Source organism: Thunnus thynnus, chromosome 1, assembly GCF_963924715.1.
Source record: "Thunnus thynnus chromosome 1, fThuThy2.1, whole genome shotgun sequence".
Classification (NCBI taxonomy): Eukaryota; Metazoa; Chordata; class Actinopteri; order Scombriformes; family Scombridae; genus Thunnus; species Thunnus thynnus.
Window position 1 is genome coordinate 40,929,934 of NC_089517.1, and position 16,039 is coordinate 40,945,972.

The following is a 16,039-nucleotide window of genomic DNA, read 5'->3' on the forward strand; positions in this document are numbered from 1 at the left end:
ATGCAGACTCACCCAAAACGCTGGGCTGCACTGGCAGAGTCCCGGAGCGCACCGCACATGCATTTTTCATGGTTTCTGTCAATTTCAGTGTTTTCGGGCCCGAACTAGTGGCTTTTCATCAGAATCGATGCAGACTCACCCAAAACGCTGGGCTGCACTGGCAGAGTCACGGCGCACGCCATACATGCATTTTCATGTGTTTCTGTCAATTTCAGTGTTATTGGGCCCAAACTAGTGGCTTTTCACCAGAACCGATGCAGACTCACCCAAAAGGCTCAGCTGCGCTGGCAGGGTCATGGCGCACACCGTACATGCATTTTCATGTGTTTCTGTCAATTTCAGTGTTATTGGGCCCAAACTAGTGGCTTTTCATCAGAACCGATGCAGACTCACTCCAAGGCTCGGCTGCGCTGGCGGGGTCACGGCGCACACCGTACATGCATTTTCATGTGTTTCTTCAATTTCAGTGTTATTGGGCCCAAACTAGTGGCTTTTCACCAGAACCGATGCAGACTCACCCAAAAGGCTCGGCTGCGCTGGCAGGGTCACGGCGCACACCGCACATGCATTTTTTCATGTGTTTCTGTCAATTTCAGTGTTTTCGGGCCCAAACTAGTGGCTTTTCATCAGAATCGATGCAGACTCACCCAAAACGCTGGGCTGCACTGGCAGAGTCCCGGCACGCACCGCACATGCATTTTTCATGTGTTTCTGTCAATTTCAGTGTTTTCGGGCCCAAACTAGTGGCTTTTCATCAGAATCGATGCAGACTCACCCAAAACGCTGGGCTGCACTGGCAGAGTCCCGGCATGCACCGCAGATGCATTTTTCATGTGTTTCTGTCAATTTCAGTGTTTTCGGGCCCAAAATAGTGGCTTTTCATCAGAATCGATGCAGACTCACCCAAAACGCTGGGCTGCACTGGCAGAGTCCCGGCACGCACCGCACATGCATTTTTCATGTGTTTCTGTCAATTTCAGTGTTTTCGGGCCCAAACTAGTGGCTTTTCATCAGAATCGATGCAGACTCACCCAAAACGCTGGGCTGCACTGGCAGAGACCCGGCGCGCACCGCACATGCATTTTTCATGTGTTTCTGTCAATTTCAGTGTTTTCGGGGCCCAAACTAGTGGCTTCTTTTCATCAGAATCGAAGCAGACTCACCCAAAACGCTGGGCTGCACTGGGCAGAGTCCGGCGCGCACCGCCACATGTTTTTTTTCATGTGTTCTGTCAATTTCAGTGTTTTCGGGCCAAACTAGTGGCTTTTCATCAGAATCGATGCAGACTCACCCAAAACGCTGGGCTGCACTGGCAGAGTCCCGGCGCGCACAGCACATGCATTTTTCATGTGTTTCTGTCAATTCAGTGTTTTCGGGCCCAAACTAGTGGCTCTCATCAGAATCGATGCAGACTCACCCAAAACGCTGGCTACACTGGCAGAGTCCCCGGGCACGCACCGCACATGCATTTTTCATGTGTTTCTGTCAATTTCAGTGTTTTCGGGCCCAAACTAGTGGCTTTTCATCAGAATCGATGCAGACTCACCCAAAACGCTGGGCTGCACTGGCAGAGTCCCGGCAGCAGCCGCACATGCATTTTTCATGTGTTTTCTGTCAATTTCAGTGTTGTCGGGCCCAAATTAGTGGCTTTTCATCAGAATCGATGCAGACTCACCCAAAACGCTGGGCTGCACTGGCAGAGTCCCGGAGCGCACCGCACATGCATTTTTCATGTGTTTCTGTCAATTTCAGTGTTTTCGGGCCCAAACTAGTCGCTCTGCATCAGAATCGATGCAGACTCACCCAAAACGCTGGGCTGCACTGGCAGAGTCCCGGCAGGCACCGCACATGCATTTTTCATGTGTTTCTGTCAATTTCAGTGTTTTCGGGCCCAAATTAGTGGCTTTTTCATCAGAATCGATGCAGACTCACCCAAAACACTGGGCTGCACTGGCAGAGTCCCGGCACGCACCGCACATGCATTTTTCATGTGTTTCTGTCAATTTCAGTGTTTTCGGGCCCAAACTAGTGACTCTTCATCAGAATCGATGCAGACTCACCCAAAACGCTGGGCTGCACTGGCAGAGTCCCGGCACGCACCGCACATGCATTTTTCATGTGTTTCTGTCAATTTCAGTGTTTTCGGGCCCAAATTAGTGGTTTTTCATCAGAATCGATGCAGACTCACCGAAAACGCTGGGCTGCACTGGCAGAGTCCCGGCACGCACCGCACATGCATTTTTCATGTGTTTCTGTCAATTTCAGTGTTTTCGGGCCCAAACTAGTGGCTTTCATCAGAATCGATGCAGACTCACCCAAAACGCTGGGCTGCACTGGCAGAGTCCCGGGACGCACCGCACATGCATTTTCATGTGTTTCTGTCAATTTCAGTGTTTTCGGGCCCAAAATAGTGGCTTTTCATCAGAATCGATGCAGACTCACCCAAAACGCTGGGCTGCACTGGCAGAGTCCCGACACGCACCGCACATGCATTTTTCATGTGTTTCTGTCAATTTCAGTGTTTTCGGGCCCAAATTAGTGGTTTTTCTATCAGAATCGATGCAGGACTCACCCAAAACGCTGGGCTGCACTGGCAGAGTCCCGCGCGCGCACCGCACATGCATTTTCATGTGTTTTTCCGTCAATCTCAGTGTTTTCGGGCCCAAACTAGTGGCTTTCTTCAGAATCGATGCAGACTCACCCAAAACGCTGGGCTGCACTGGCAGAGTCCCGGAGCGCACCGCACATGCATTTTCATGTGTTTTCTGTCAATTTCAGTGTTTTCGGGCCCCAACTAGTGGCTTTTCATCAGAATCGATGCAGACTCACCCAAAACGCTGGGCGCACTGGCAGAGTCCACGGCACGCACCGCACATGCATTTTTCATGTGTTTCTGTCAATTTCAGTGTTTTCGGGCCAAACTAGTGGCTTTTCATCAGAATCGATGCAGAGTCACCCAAAACGCTGGGCTGCACTAGCAGAGTCCCCGCGGCACCGCACATGCATTTTTCATGTGTTTCTGTCAATTTCAGTGTTTTCTGGCCCAAACTAGTGGCTTTTCAACAGAATCGATGCAGACTCACCCAAAACGCTGGGCTGAACTGGCAGAGTCCCGGCAGGCATCGCACATGCATTTTTTCATGTGTTTCTGTCAATTTCAGTGTTTTCGGGCCCAAATTAGTGGCTTTTCATCAGAATCGATGCAGACTCACCCAAAAGCTGGGCTGCAATGGCAGAGTCCCGGAGCGCACCGCACATGCATTTTTCATGTGTTTCTGTCAATTTCAGTGTTTTCGGCCCAAACTATTCTCTCTGCATCAGAATCGATGTAGACTCACCCAAAACGCTGGGCTGCACTGGCAGAGTCCCGGCAGGCACCGCACATGCATTTTTCATGTGTTTCTGTCAATTTCAGTGTTTTCGGGCCCAAACTAGTGGCTTTTCATCAGAATCGATGCAGACTCACCCAAAACGCTGGGCTGCACTGGCAGAGTCCCGGAGCGCACCGCACATGCATTTTTCATGTGGTTTCTGTCAATTTCAGTGTTTTCGGGCTCAAACTAGTCGCTCTGCACTCAGAATCGATGCAGACTCACCCAAAACGCTGGGCTGCACTGGCAGAGTCCCGGCACGCACCACCGCACATGCATTTTTCATGTGTTTCTGTCAATTTCAGTGTTTTCGGGCCCGAACTAGTGGCTTTTCATCAGAATCGATGCAGACTCACCCAAAACGCTGGGCTGCACTGGCAGAGTCACGGCGCACGCCATACATGCATTTTCATGTGTTTCTGTCAATTTCAGTGTTATTGGGCCCAACTAGTGGCTTTTCACCAGAACCGATGCAGACTCACCCAAAAGGCTCGGCTGCGCTGGCAGGGTCATGGCGCACACCGTACATGCATTTTCATGTGTTTCTGTCAATTTCAGTGTTATTGGGCCAAACTAGTGGCTTTTCATCAGAACCGATGCAGACTCACTCCAAAGGCTCGGCTGCGCTGGCGGGGTCACGGCGCACACCGTACATGCATTTTCATGTGTTTCTGTCAATTTCAGTGTTATTGGGCCCAAACTAGTGGCTTTTCACAGAACCGATGCAGACTCACCCAAAAGGCTCGGCTGCGCTGGCAGGGTTAGGGCACGCACCGCACATGCATTTTTCATGTGTTTCTGTCAATTTCAGTGTTTTCGGGCCCAAACTAGTGGCTTTTCATCAGAATCGATGCAGACTCACCCAAAACGCTGGGCTGCACTGGCAGAGTCCCGGCACGCACCGCACATGCATTTTTCATGTGTTTCTGTCAATTTCAGTGTTTTCGGGCCCAAACTAGTGGCTTTTCATCAGAATCGATGCAGACTCACCCAAAACGCTGGGCTGCACTGGCAGAGTCCCGGCATGCACCGCAGATGCATTTTTCATGTGTTTCTGTCAATTTCAGTGTTTTCGGGCCCAAAATAGTGGCTTTTCATCAGAATCAATGCAGACTCACCCAAAACGCTGGGCTGCACTGGCAGAGTCCCGGCACGCACCGCACATGCATTTTTCATGTGTTTCTGTCAATTTCAGTGTTTTCGGGCCCAAACTAGTGGCTTTTCATCAGAATCGATGCAGACTCACCCAAAACGCTGGGCTGCACTGGCAGAGTCCCGGCGCGCACCGCACATGCATTTTTCATGTGTTTCTGTCAATTTCAGTGTTTTCGGGCCCAAACTAGTGGCTTTCATCAGAATCGATGCAGACTCACCCAAAACGCTGGGCTGCACTGGCAGAGTCCCGGCGCGCACCGCACATGCATTTTTCATGTGTTTCTGTCAATTTCAGTGTTTTCGGGCCCAAACTAGTGGCTTTTCATCAGAATCGATGCAGACTCACCCAAAACGCTGGGCTGCACTGGCAGAGTCCCGGAGCGCACCGCACATGCATTTTTCATGTGTTTCTGTCAATTTCAGTGTTTTCGGGCCCAAACTAGTCGCTCTGCATCAGAATCGATGCAGACTCACCCAAAACGCTGGGCTGCACTGGCAGAGTCCCGGCAGGCACCGCACATGCATTTTTCATGTGTTTCTGTCAATTTCAGTGTTTTCGGGCCCAAATTAGTGGCTTTTCATCAGAATCGATGCAGACTCACCCAAAACGCTGGGCTGCACTGGCAGAGTCCCGGCACGCACCGCACATGCATTTTTCATGTGTTTCTGTCAATTTCAGTGTTTTCGGGCCCAAACTAGTCGCTCTGCATCAGAATCGATGCAGACTCACCCAAAACGCTGGGCTGCACTGGCAGAGTCCCGGCAGGCACCGCACATGCATTTTTCATGTGTTTCTGTCAATTTCAGTGTTTTCGGGCCCAAACTAGTCGCTCTGCATCAGAATCGATGCAGACTCACCCAAAACGCTGGGCTGCACTGGCAGAGTCCCGGCACGCACCGCACATGCATTTTTCATGTGTTTCTGTCAATTTCAGTGTTTTCGGGCCCAAACTAGTGGCTTATCATCAGAATCGATGCAGACTCACCCAAAACGCTGGGCTGCACTGGCAGAGTCCCGGCACGCACCACCGCACATGCATTTTTCATGTGTTTCTGTCAATTTCAGTGTTTTCGGGCCCGAACTAGTGGCTTTTCATCAGAACCGATTCAGACTCACCCCAAAGGCTCGGCTGCGCTGGAGGGGTCACGGCGCACGCCGTACATGCATTTTCATGTGTTTCTGTCAATTTAAGTGTTATTGGGCCCGAACTAGTGGCTTTTCATCAGAACCGATGCAGACTCAACCAAAAGGCTCGGCTGCGCTGGCAGGGTCACGGCGCACGCCGTATATGCATTTTCATGTGTTTCTGTCAATTTCAGTGTTATTGGGCCCAAACTAGTGGCTTTTCACCAGAACCGATGCAGACTCACCCAAAAGGCTCGGCTGCACTGGCAGAGTCCCGGCACGCACCGCACATGCATTTCTCATGTGTTTCTGTCAATTTCAGTGTTATCGGGCCCAAACTAGTGGCTTTTCATCAGAATCGATGCAGACTCACCTAAAACGCTGGGCTGCACTGGCAGAGTCCCGGCAGGCAGCGCACATGCATTTTTCATGTGTTTCTGTCAATTTCAGTGTTTTCGGGCCCAAATTAGTGGCTTTTCATCAGAATCGATGCAGACTCACCCAAAACGCTGGGCTGCACTGGCAGAGTCCCGGAGCGCACCGCACATGCATTTTTCATGTGTTTCTGTCAATTTCAGTGTTTTCGGGCCCAAACTAGTCGCTCTGCATCAGAATCGATGCAGACTCACCCAAAACGCTGGGCTGCACTGGCAGAGTCCCGGCAGGCACCGCACATGCATTTTTCATGTGTTTCTGTCAATTTCAGTGTTTTCGGGCCCAAATTAGTGGCTTTTCATCAGAATCGATGCAGACTCACCCAAAACGCTGGGCTGCACTGGCAGAGTCCCGGCACGCACCGCACATGCATTTTTCATGTGTTTCTGTCAATTTCAGTGTTTTCGGGCCCAAACTAGTCGCTCTGCATCAGAATCGATGCAGACTCACCCAAAACGCTGGGCTGCACTGGCAGAGTCCCGGCAGGCACCGCACATGCATTTTTCATGTGTTTCTGTCAATTTCAGTGTTTTCGGGCCCAAATTAGTGGCTTTTCATCAGAATCGATGCAGACTCACCCAAAACGCTGGGCTGCACTGGCAGAGTCCCGGCACGCACCGCACATGCATTTTTCATGTGTTTCTGTCAATTTCAGTGTTTTCGGGCCCAAACTAGTGGCTTATCATCAGAATCGATGCAGACTCACCCAAAACGCTGGGCTGCACTGGCAGAGTCCCGGCACGCACCGCACATGCATTTTTCATGTGTTTCTGTCAATTTCAGTGTTTTCGGGCCCAAACTAGTGGCTTTTCATCAGAATCGATGCAGACTCACCCAAAACGCTGGGCTGCACTGGCAGAGTCCCGGCACGCACCGCACATGCATTTTTCATGTGTTTCTGTCAATTTCAGTGTTTTCGGGCCCAAACTAGTGACTCTTCATCAGAATCGATGCAGACTCACCCAAAACGCTGGGCTGCACTGGCAGAGTCCCGGGACGCACCGCACATGCATTTTTCATGTGTTTCTGTCAATTTCAGTGTTTTCGGGCCCAAACTAGTGGCTTTTCATCAGAATCGATGCAGACTCACCCAAAACGCTGGGCTGCACTGGCAGAGTCCCGACACGCACCGCACATGCATTTTTCATGTGTTTCTGTCAATTTCAGTGTTTTCGGGCCCAAATTAGTGGTTTTTCATCAGAATCGATGCAGACTCACCCAAAACGCTGGGCTGCACTGGCAGAGTCCCGGCGCGCACCGCACATGCATTTTCATGTGTTTCTGTCAATTTCAGTGTTTTCGGGCCCAAACTAGTGGCTTTCTTCAGAATCGATGCAGACTCACCCAAAACGCTGGGCTGCACTGGCAGAGTCCCGGCACGCACCGCACATGCATTTTTCATGTGTTTCTGTCAGTTTCAGTGTTTTCGGGCCCAAACTAGTGGCTTTTCATCAGAATCGATGCAGACTCACCCAAAACGCTGGGCTGCACTGGCAGAGTCCCGGCACGCACCGCACATGCATTTTTCATGTGTTTCTGTCAATTTCAGTGTTTTCGGGCCCAAACTACTGGCTTTTCATCAGAATCGATGCAGAGTCACCCAAAACGCTGGGCTGCACTAGCAGAGTCCCGGCGCGCACCGCACATGCATTTTTCATGTGTTTCTGTCAATTTCAGTGTTTTCTGGCCCAAACTAGTGGCTTTTCAACAGAATCGATGCAGACTCACCCAAAACGCTGGGCTGAACTGGCAGAGTCCCGGCAGGCACCGCACATGCATTTTTCATGTGTTTCTGTCAATTTCAGTGTTTTCGGGCCCAAATTAGTGGCTTTTCATCAGAATCGATGCAGACTCACCCAAAACGCTGGGCTGCAATGGCAGAGTCCCGGAGCGCGCCGCACATGCATTTTTCATGTGTTTCTGTCAATTTCAGTGTTTTCGGGCCCAAACTATTCTCTCTGCATCAGAATCGATGCAGACTCACCCAAAACGCTGGGCTGCACTGGCAGAGTCCCGGCAGGCACCGCACATGCATTTTTCATGTGTTTCTGTCAATTTCAGTGTTTTTGGGCCCAAACTAGTGGCTTTTCATCAGAATCGATGCAGACTCACCCAAAACGCTGGGCTGCACTGGCAGAGTCCCGGAGCGCACCGCACATGCATTTTTCATGTGTTTCTGTCAATTTCAGTGTTTTCGGGCTCAAACTAGTCGCTCTGCATCAGAATCGATGCAGACTCACCCAAAACGCTGGGCTGCACTGGCAGAGTCCCGGCACGCACCACCGCACATGCATTTTTCATGTGTTTCTGTCAATTTCAGTGTTTTCGGGCCCGAACTAGTGGCTTTTCATCAGAACCGATGCAGACTCACCCCAAAGGCTCGGCTGCGCTGGAGGGGTCACGGCGCATGCCGTACATGCATTTTCATGTGTTTCTGTCAATTTAAGTGTTATTGGGCCCGAACTAGTGGCTTTTCATCAGAACCGATGCAGACTCAACCAAAAGGCTCAGCTGCGCTGGCAGGGTCACGGCGCACGCCGTATATGCATTTTCATGTGTTTCTGTCAATTTCAGTGTTATTGGGCCCAAACTAGTGGCTTTTCACCAGAACCGATGCAGACTCACCCAAAAGGCTCGGCTGCGCTGGCAGGGTCATGGCGCACACCGTACATGCATTTTCATGTGTTTCTGTCAATTTCAGTGTTATTGGGCCCAAACTAGTGGCTTTTCATCAGAACCGATGCAGACTCACTCCAAAGGCTCGGCTGCGTTGGCGGGGTCACGGCGCACACCGTACATGCATTTTCATGTGTTTCTGTCAATTTCAGTGTTATTGGGCCCAAACTAGTGGCTTTTCACCAGAACCGATGCAGACTCACCCAAAAGGCTCGGCTGCGCTGGCAGGGTCACGGCGCACACCGTACATGCATTTTCATGTGTTTCTGTCAATTTCAGTGTTATTGGGCCCATACTAATGGCTTTTCATCAGAACCGATGCAGACTCACCCAAAAGGCTCGGCTGCGCTGGCAGGGTTAGGGCACGCACCGCACATGCATTTTTCATGTGTTTCTGTCAATTTCAGTGTTTTCGGGCCCAAACTAGTGGCTTTTCATCAGAATCGATGCAGACTCACCCAAAACGCTGGGCTGCACTGGCAGAGTCCCGGCACGCACCGCACATGCATTTTTCATGTGTTTCTGTCAATTTCAGTGTTTTCGGGCCCAAACTAGTGGCTTTTCATCAGAATCGATGCAGACTCACCCAAAACGCTGGGCTGCACTGGCAGAGTCCCGGCATGCACCGCAGATGCATTTTTCATGTGTTTCTGTCAATTTCAGTGTTTTCGGGCCCAAAATAGTGGCTTTTCATCAGAATCGATGCAGACTCACCCAAAACGCTGGGCTGCACTGGCAGAGTCCCGGCACGCACCGCACATGCATTTTTCATGTGTTTCTGTCAATTTCAGTGTTTTCGGGCCCAAACTAGTGGCTTTTCATCAGAATCGATGCAGACTCACCCAAAACGCTGGGCTGCACTGGCAGAGTCCCGGCGCGCACCGCACATGCATTTTTCATGTGTTTCTGTCAATTTCAGTGTTTTCGGGCCCAAACTAGTGGCTTTCATCAGAATCGATGCAGACTCACCCAAAACGCTGGGCTGCACTGGCAGAGTCCCGGCGCGCACCGCACATGCATTTTTCATGTGTTTCTGTCAATTTCAGTGTTTTCGGGCCCAAACTAGTGGCTTTTCATCAGAATCGATGCAGACTCACCCAAAACGCTGGGCTGCACTGGCAGAGTCCCGGCGCGCACCGCACATGTTTTTTTCATGTGTTTCTGTCAATTTCAGTGTTTTCGGGCCCAAATTAGTGGCTTTTCATCAGAATCGATGCAGACTCACCCAAAACGCTGGGCTGCACTGGCAGAGTCCCGGAGCGCACCGCACATGCATTTTTCATGTGTTTCTGTCAATTTCAGTGTTTTCGGGCCCAAACTAGTCGCTCTGCATCAGAATCGATGCAGACTCACCCAAAACGCTGGGCTGCACTGGCAGAGTCACGGCGCACGCCATACATGCATTTTCATGTGTTTCTGTCAATTTCAGTGTTATTGGGCCCAAACTAGTGGCTTTTCATCAGAATCGATGCAGACTCACCCAAAACGCTGGGCTGCACTGGCAGAGTCCCGGCGCGCACCGCACATGCATTTTTCATGTGTTTCTGTCAATTTCAGTGTTTTCTGGACCAAACTAGTGGCTTTTCATCAGAATCGATGCAGACTCACCCAAAACGCTGGGCTGAACTGGTAGAGTCCCGGCAGGCACCGCACATGCATTTTTCATGTGTTTCTGTCAATTTCAGTGTTTTCGGGCCCAAATTAGTGGCTTTTCATCAGAATCGATGCAGACTCACCCAAAACGCTGGGCTGCACTGGCAGAGTCCCGGAGCGCATCGCACATGCATTTTTCATGTGTTTCTGTCAATTTCAGTGTTTTCGGGCCCAAACTAGTCGCTCTGCATCAGAATCGATGCAGACTCACCCAAAACGCTGGGCTGCACTGGCAGAGTCCCGGCACGCACCGCACATGCATTTTTCATGTGTTTCTGTCAATTTCAGTGTTTTCGGGCCCAAACTAGTGGCTTATCATCAGAATCGATGCAGACTCACCCAAAACGCTGGGCTGCACTGGCAGAGTCCCGGCACGCACCACCGCACATGCATTTTTCATGTGTTTCTGTCAATTTCAGTGTTTTCGGGCCCGAACTAGTGGCTTTTCATCAGAACCGATGCAGACTCACCCCAAAGGCTCGGCTGCGCTGGAGGGGTCACGGCGCACGCCGTACATGCATTTTCATGTGTTTCTGTCAATTTAAGTGTTATTGGGCCCGAACTAGTGGCTTTTCATCAGAACCGATGCAGACTCACCCCAAAGGCTCGGCTGCGCTGGCAGGGTCACGGCGCACGCCGTATATGCATTTTCATGTGTTTCTGTCAATTTCAGTGTTATTGGGCCCAAACTAGTGGCTTTTCACCAGAACCGATGCAGACTCACCCAAAAGGCTCGGCTGCACTGGCAGAGTCCCGGCACGCACCGCACATGCATTTCTCATGTGTTTCTGTCAATTTCAGTGTTATCGGGCCCAAACTAGTGGCTTTTCATCAGAATCGATGCAGACTCACCCAAAACGCTGGGCTGCACTGGCAGAGTCCCGGCAGGCAGCGCACATGCATTTTTCATGTGTTTCTGTCAATTTCAGTGTTTTCGGGCCCAAATTAGTGGCTTTTCATCAGAATCGATGCAGACTCACCCAAAACGCTGGGCTGCACTGGCAGAGTCCCGGAGCGCACCGCACATGCATTTTTCATGTGTTTCTGTCAATTTCAGTGTTTTCGGGCCCAAACTAGTCGCTCTGCATCAGAATCGATGCAGACTCACCCAAAACGCTGGGCTGCACTGGCAGAGTCCCGGCAGGCACCGCACATGCATTTTTCATGTGTTTCTGTCAATTTCAGTGTTTTCGGGCCCAAATTAGTGGCTTTTCATCAGAATCGATGCAGACTCACCCAAAACGCTGGGCTGCACTGGCAGAGTCCCGGCACGCACCGCACATGCATTTTTCATGTGTTTCTGTCAATTTCAGTGTTTTCGGGCCCAAACTAGTCGCTCTGCATCAGAATCGATGCAGACTCACCCAAAACGCTGGGCTGCACTGGCAGAGTCCCGGCAGGCACCGCACATGCATTTTTCATGTGTTTCTGTCAATTTCAGTGTTTTCGGGCCCAAATTAGTGGTTTTTCATCAGAATCGATGCAGACTCACCCAAAACGCTGGGCTGCACTGGCAGAGTCCCGGCACGCACCGCACATGCATTTTTCATTTGTTTCTGTCAATTTCAGGGTTTTCGGGCCCGAACTAGTGGCTTTTCATCAGAACCGATGCAGACTCACCCCAAAGGCTCGGCTGCGCTGGAGGGGTCACGGCGCACGCCGTACATGCATTTTCATGTGTTTCTGTCAATTTCAGTGTTATTGGGCCCAAACTAGTGGCTTTTCATCAGAACCGATGCAGACTCACCCCAAAGGCTCGGCTGCGCTGGCGGGGTCACGGCGCACACCGTACATGCATTTTCATGTGTTTCTGTCAATTTCAGTGTTATTGGGCCCAAACTAGTGGTTTTTCATCAGAACCGTTGCAGACTCACCCAAAAGGCTCGGCTGCGCTGGCTGGGTCAGGGCGCACACCGTACATGCATTTTCATGTGTTTCTGTCAATTTCAGTGTTATTGGGCCCAAACTAGTGGCTTTTCATCAGAACCGATGCAGACTCACCCTAAAGCCTCGGCTGCGCTGGCAGGGTCACGGCGCACACCGTTACATGCATTTTCATGTGTTTCTGTCAATTTCAGTGTTATTGGGCCCAAACTAGTGGCTTTTCATCAGAACCGATGCAGACTCACCCAAAAGGCTCGGCTGCGCTGGCAGGGTCACGGCGCACGCCATACATGCATTTTCATGTGTTTCTGTCAATTTCAGTGTTTTCGGGCCCAAATTAATGGCTTTTCATCAGAATCGATGCAGACTCACCCAAAACGCTGGGCTGCACTGGCAGAGTCCCGGAGCGCATCGCACATGCATTTTTCATGTGTTTCTATCAATTTCAGTGTTTTCGGGCCTGAACTAGTCGCTCTGCATCAGAATCGATGCACACTCACCCAAAAGGCTCAGCTGCGTTGGCAGGGTCACGGCGCACACCGTACATGCATTTTCATGTGTTTCTGTCAATTTCAGTGTTATTGGGCCCAAAGTAATGGCTTTTCATCAGAACCGATGCAGACTCATCCAAAAGGCTCGGCTGCGCTGGCAGGGTTAGGGCACGCACCGCACATGCATTTTTCATGTGTTTCTGTCAATTTCAGTGTTTTCGGGCCCAAACTAGTGGCTTTTCATCAGAACTGATGCAGACTCACCCCAAAGGCTCGGCTGCGCTGGAGGGGTCACGGCGAACGCCGTAAATGCATTTTCATGTGTTTCTGTCAATTTAAGTGTTATTGGGCCCAAACTAGTGGCTTTTCATCAGAACCGATGCAGACTCACCCAAAAGGCTCGGTTGCGCTGGCAGGGTCACGGCGCACGCCATACATGCATTTTCATGTGTTTCTGTCAATTTCAGTGTTATTGGGCCCAAACTAGTGGCTTTTCATCAGAACCGATGCAGACTCACCCAAAACGCTCGGCTGCGCTGGCAGGGTCAGGGCGCACACCGTACATGCATTTTCATGGGTTTCTGTCAATTTCAGTGTTATTGGGCCCAAACTAGTGGCTTTTCATCAGAACCGATGTAGACTCACCCCAAAGGCTCGGCTGCGCTGGCGGGGTCACGGCGCACACCGTACATGCATTTTCATGTGTTTCTGTCAATTTCAGTGTTATTGGGCCCAAACTAGTGGCTTTTCACCAGAACCGATGCAGACTCACCCAAAAGGCTCGGCTGCCCTGGCTGGGTCAGGGCGCACACCGTACATGCATTTTCATGTGTTTCTGTCAATTTCAGTGTTATTGGGCCCAAACTAGTGGCTTTTCATCAGAACCGATGCAGACTCACCCTAAAGCCTCGGCTGCGCTGGCAGGGTCACGGCGCACACCGTACATGCATTTTCATGTGTTTCTGTCAATTTCAGTGTTATTGGGCCCATACTAATGGCTTTTCATCAGAACCGATGCAGACTCACCCAAAAGGCTCGGCTGCGCTGGCAGGGTTAGGGCACGCACCGCACATGCATTTTTCATGTGTTTCTGTCAATTTCAGTGTTTTCGGGCCCAAACTAGTGGCTTTTCATCAGAATCGATGCAGACTCACCCAAAACGCTGGGCTGCACTGGCAGAGTCCCGGCGCGCACCGCACATGCATTTTTCATGTGTTTCTGTCAATTTCAGTGTTTTCGGGCCCAAACTAGTGGCTTTTCATCAGAATCGATGCAGACTCACCCAAAACGCTGGGCTGCACTGGCAGAGTCCCGGCGCGCACCGCACATGCATTTTTCATGTGTTTCTGTCAATTTCAGTGTTTTCGGGCCCAAACTAGTGGCTTTTCATCAGAATCGATGCAGACTCACCCAAAACGCTGGGCTGCACTGGCAGAGTCCCGGCACGCACCGCAGATGCATTTTTCATGTGTTTCTGTCAATTTCAGTGTTTTCGGGCCCAAAATAGTGGCTTTTCATCAGAATCGATGCAGACTCACCCAAAACGCTGGGCTGCACTGGAAGAGTCCCGGCACGCACCGCACATGCATTTTTCATGTGTTTCTGTCAATTTCAGTGTTTTCGGGCCCAAACTAGTGGCTTTTCATCAGAATCGATGCAGACTCACCCAAAACGCTGGGCTGCACTGGCAGAGTCCCGGCGCGCACCGCACATGCATTTTTCATGTGTTTCTGTCAATTTCAGTGTTTTCGGGCCCAAACTAGTGGCTTTCATCAGAATCGATGCAGACTCACCCAAAACGCTGGGCTGCACTGGCAGAGTCCCGGCGCGCACCGCACATGCATTTTTCATGTGTTTCTGTCAATTTCAGTGTTTTCGGGCCCAAACTAGTGGCTTATCATCAGAATCGATGCAGACTCACCCAAAACGCTGGGCTGCACTGGCAGAGTCCCGGCACGCACCACTGCACGTGCATTTTTCATGTGTTTCTGTCAATTTCAGTGTTTTCGGGCCCGAACTAGTGGCTTTTCATCAGAACCGATGCAGACTCACCCCAAAGGCTCGGCTGCGCTGGAGGGGTCACGGCGCACGCCGTACATGCATTTTCATGTGTTTCTGTCAATTTCAGTGTTATTGGGCCCAAACTAGTGGCTTTTCATCAGAACCGATGCAGACTCACCCCAAAGGCTCGGCTGCGCTGGCGGGGTCACGGCGCACACCGTACATGCATTTTCATGTGTTTCTGTCAATTTCAGTGTTATTGGGCCCAAACTAGTGGTTTTTCATCAGAACCGTTGCAGACTCACCCAAAAGGCTCGGCTGCGCTGGCTGGGTCAGGGCGCACACCGTACATGCATTTTCATGTGTTTCTGTCAATTTCAGTGTTATTGGGCCCAAACTAGTGGCTTTTCATCAGAACCGATGCAGACTCACCCTAAAGCCTCGGCTGCGCTGGCAGGGTCACGGCGCACACCGTTACATGCATTTTCATGTGTTTCTGTCAATTTCAGTGTTATTGGGCCCAAACTAGTGGCTTTTCATCAGAACCGATGCAGACTCACCCAAAAGGCTCGGCTGCGCTGGCAGGGTCACGGCGCACGCCATACATGCATTTTCATGTGTTTCTGTCAATTTCAGTGTTTTCGGGCCCAAATTAATGGCTTTTCATCAGAATCGATGCAGACTCACCCAAAACGCTGGGCTGCACTGGCAGAGTCCCGGAGCGCATCGCACATGCATTTTTCATGTGTTTCTATCAATTTCAGTGATTTCGGGCCTGAACTAGTCGCTCTGCATCAGAATCGATGCACACTCACCCAAAAGGCTCAGCTGCGTTGGCAGGGTCACGGCGCACACCGTACATGCATTTTCATGTGTTTCTGTCAATTTCAGTGTTATTGGGCCCAAAGTAATGGCTTTTCATCAGAACCGATGCAGACTCATCCAAAAGGCTCGGCTGCGCTGGCAGGGTTAGGGCACGCACCGCACATGCATTTTTCATGTGTTTCTGTCAATTTCACTGTTTTCGGGCCCAAACTAGTGGCTTTTCATCAGAACTGATGCAGACTCACCCCAAAGGCTCGGCTGCGCTGGAGGGGTCACGGCGAACGCCGTAAATGCATTTTCATGTGTTTCTGTCAATTTAAGTGTTATTGGGCCCAAACTAGTGGCTTTTCATCAGAACCGATGCAGACTCACCCAAAAGGCTCGGTTGCGCTGGCAGGGTCACGGCGCACGCCATACATGCA